Genomic DNA, 3,933 nt, shown 5'->3' with positions numbered 1-3,933 from the left:
GTGCTGGAAATTGACATAGTTTACTCTGGCATCTCCACATCCCCTTAGTGTGCAGGCGGAGGGGTTGGGGTCCGACCCTGATGCCTCAAGTGTCGTTGGCATCCGATGGCGGGCTTCCTCTGGAGGGGCCCACAGATCATCTCGCTGCTTCCTTGGGTCCGGGTCCGGCTCTGGAGGCGGTGATTCACAGTCCTCTCTCTTGACGAGAAGTTTGAATTGTGAACTGTTCCTTGTTACTTCCTGGTCTCCATTCTGGGCGGTCACCATGGTTCCTTTGACAACGACTACATTCAAAGGCTTCTGTGCGTATCGGGAGTCTGTCTTCCTTGTCATGGCCTGCTGGACAAGGACTTCGCCTCCCACATGAAAGTCTCTTGGCACGACTCTTTGTCTCATGTCTGAGTCCACCTTGGGCCGTTCTTTCCTCTCTGTGTCTCTTCTTATGACTTCAGTGTCCCCTTCTTCAGGAGCCTTGGGATGTCTCACGATGCGGGTGTGTACTTCATATCTTATCATTAACTCTGCTGGTGACTTATTGGTGGCTTCATGTGGCGTGTTGCGATAGTCTCGCAGAAGTCTGCATAACGCTTGGTGTGGGTTGGTGCCTCCGATGCAAGCTCTTTGAATTGTTTTCTTGAGTGAGGACATGAAGCATAGAGCCATTCCATTTGCCTGTAGCTACCTACGGGTTATTTTCTGGTGAGTGAACCCCATTTGTTTTTTGAAGGCTGCAAACTGTTGGCTGTTCAATGGGGGTCCATTATTGGACTTGATGGACTTTGGGATGCCCCACTCGCTGAGCACTTCATCAAATGACGCTGCTACTTGTGAGTACGCAGTGGTGGTCACTTTCTTGACAATGGGAAATGTTGAGTATTCATCAATGAACAGCAGGAGATATTCCCCCGAATCCATCGGCCCGTAAAAATCGACTGCTACTCTGTCCCAGTGCCGGTCCGGGATGTGAGTCGGCTGCAGTGGGATGGGAGATTCCGCTCTTGCTGTACACTGGCATGCCAGGCAGTTCTTGACCCAGCTGTTGACCAATGAGTCCATGAAGGGGAACCATACATGGTATTGCAGCTGCCTCTTTGTGCTGTCAGCCCCACAGTGTCCTTTCATGCGCTGTTTTAATGACCTCCACTCTGAGTGTCGCCGGGGTGACTAGCCGACACCCTCTCAGTAGTATAACATGGTCTTTGACTGCCAGTACAGTGTGTATTCTCGCCAACCTCTCCGGTTCTTCTTTGCACACCCCCCGGTGATTCAGAACTGCACGCCCGTAGTCCTTCCACTTGTTGTTGCTCGTTAAGCTAATTACGAGTGCCATGGATGGGTCGGCAGCGGATGCAGCCGCAACCGTCTCGAGTGGCAATGCTGGGGGAAGGGCAATTGCAGCCACATAGTTGATGTATTCCGTGTCCCCTGTACGGGTGGTCGGTGTGCCTGCTTTATGACGGGATAAATAGTCAGCTGGATGTTGGTCCCCCCAGCCTCTGGATAATGTCATCATCATATTCCTGAAGTCTGTTGCCCCATCTCTCTGTCCTGGGCGGCATCTTCGTGCGTGGATTTCCAAAAAGGGCCAACAGCGCCTGATGGTCCAAGATCAGTGTGAATTTCTTGCCTATAATGAAGTTATGGAACTGTTTGCAGGCCCAGACAGCCACCAGGCTTTCCTTCTCAGCCTGCGAGTATGCAGATTCGGGGGCTGACAGGGCTCTGCTCGCTTAGACGACGATGTGCCTAGGATATGTATCGGCTCTACTTGTCTGTGCCAGGATGGCCCCAAGACCTACAGGGCTAGTGTCCACTATGATTTCTGTGTGCCAGTTGGGGTCAAAGTAGGCCAGGCGGGCATGCTTCTGCTAGGGCCTTCTTGATGCACTCAAATGCCTACTGTCAGGCAGGGGACCAGAGGAATGGCGATTCTTTTTGCAGCAGTATCCGAATTGGCTCAGTAATGCATGCGTAATGAGGGATATAACGTGCACAGTACCCAGCCATAACCAACCAGGAATGAATGGACATCTGCCATTTGCAGTGGTTCCCGTAGGTTGGTTATGATACTGACTTTATCAGGGTCAGGTGTCATGCTGTCGGCCAAGAAAATATGACTGAAAAACTTCCGTTTCTTCTTGCTGAAACAACTTTTCTCGATGTTGAGCGTTAGACCGGCATTCTTTATCGCTGTGCGCAGCGCAAGTATGGCTGCGTTTTGATCCTTGAGTGATGTTCCAAACACAAGTATATCATCGCTGTAATTCAGTGCACCTTGATGGGTCTAATCACCTGTCTTATGAGCTCCTGGAAGATTTCAGCCGCCGAGGAAATGCCAAAATTGAGGCATCTGTATCGAAATAGGCCTTCATGGGTGGCAAATGTTGTGATACCCCGTGATTCGCGGCGCAGTTCTAGCTGGTGGTACCCTTGAATTAAGTCAAGTTTTGAGAACATCACAGACTTGTTGAGCTGGACTATCATGTCCTCTATGCAGGGCCCAGGGTGGCGGTCTCTTTGTATAGCAGTGGTTGCCATCCGCATTTCCACACACAAATGTAATGAACCATCTTCCTTGGGTACAATGACCAGAGGGGACATCCATGGTGTAGGGCCCGTTACAGGGTCGATGATACCATCCTCGAGTAGCTGATTCAGTTCTCTGGAGACAGCTTCTTGGAGGTGGAAACCCACCCTTCTGGGGTGTTGTGGGATGGGCTGCCAGCTGAGTCGATGTGCAATTTAACAAGGGCTCCTTTGAGCTTTCCAAGTCCTGTGCATAGCTGGGGGGGAACCTCGTCAGGATCTCTTCATTGGTGATGAGGTTTGTGCTAATGGAGGTGGTGTTGATTGCACACACTATACTCGTCTTGTCACTTCCACCTGCAGTTGAGTGGATCACGTCCCCTTCGCGAAAATGAATGTCAATGAGGCCCAAACACGACGCTGTATGGTAGCTGAGGAGGCACCGACCTTTCGTCGGGCTTCTGATGACATGGATGGTAGTGTCCATCGTTAGACCCCTGTGCATGAGTGAAATGTCAGTAAGGCCGAACACGATGCTGCATGATAGCTGAGGAGGCACCAGCCTTTCGTCTGGCTTCTGATGACATGGATGGTAGTGTCCACCGTTAGACCCCTGTGCATGAGTTGGCATTTAAAGTGTCACATGGCGTGAATGGGTGATGTCGTGCCCATTGAAACATTCTCCAGAAGGTCTTCTCCAGCGTTGGCCTCTCAGGGATTTGCAGAAATTCTTGTTCCCCCATGATGTTAACTGTGGTGCCAGAGTCAACCAGGAAGCAAAACTGTGGGTTCCCAATCTTAACTGATATTCTTGGTGCCTCTCTTGCTTCTCTGTCATCCTGGATGAGGTTGACATATTCATCCTGGTACGATTGGTCATAGTTGACACTGCCGTGATAGGGTGTGTGCTGTTTTTGGTCCTCGTAGTCTTGATAAGTGTGTGGGGTCACATCATACTCATCCTCCACTCGGGGGGGCTGATCATAGTACCAGTAGTCCTGTGAGTAGTCAGGTGGGTGGTAATCCTCTACCGCCCTGACATATTGTTGTTGGCCTGTATGGTAGAACCTGTTCTGGCAAACTGAGGCTTGTGGTGGCTGTCCATACATCCTGCTCTGTGGTTGTGGGTTCATTCTCGTGGTAGGGAATGGTCTCCCTTCCCTACAGACTGATTGGAAATGTCCTTACCTCGCGCAGTTGCCGCATCTTTGCGAGAGGGCAGGGTAAGCCCCCGAATGTTGGAAAGCCATTCCACATCGGTAGCACTGTCTTTGCGGTCTGGGTCCAGGCTGGTTGGATATCTTGAATGGTGCGGTTCCTCTGTCTCCTGGTCACTGGCTGGTTTACAGTAATGAGTTCGGTGCTATACTGGTTCGTGGCGGGGGTACCCATCATGGAGGCTTCTTG

Source organism: Ambystoma mexicanum, chromosome 3p (assembly GCF_040938575.1).
Source record: "Ambystoma mexicanum isolate Mex_15411 chromosome 3p, UKY_AmexF1_1, whole genome shotgun sequence".
Taxonomy (NCBI): domain Eukaryota; kingdom Metazoa; phylum Chordata; class Amphibia; order Caudata; family Ambystomatidae; genus Ambystoma; species Ambystoma mexicanum.
This window is presented reverse-complemented; position numbering follows the sequence as displayed.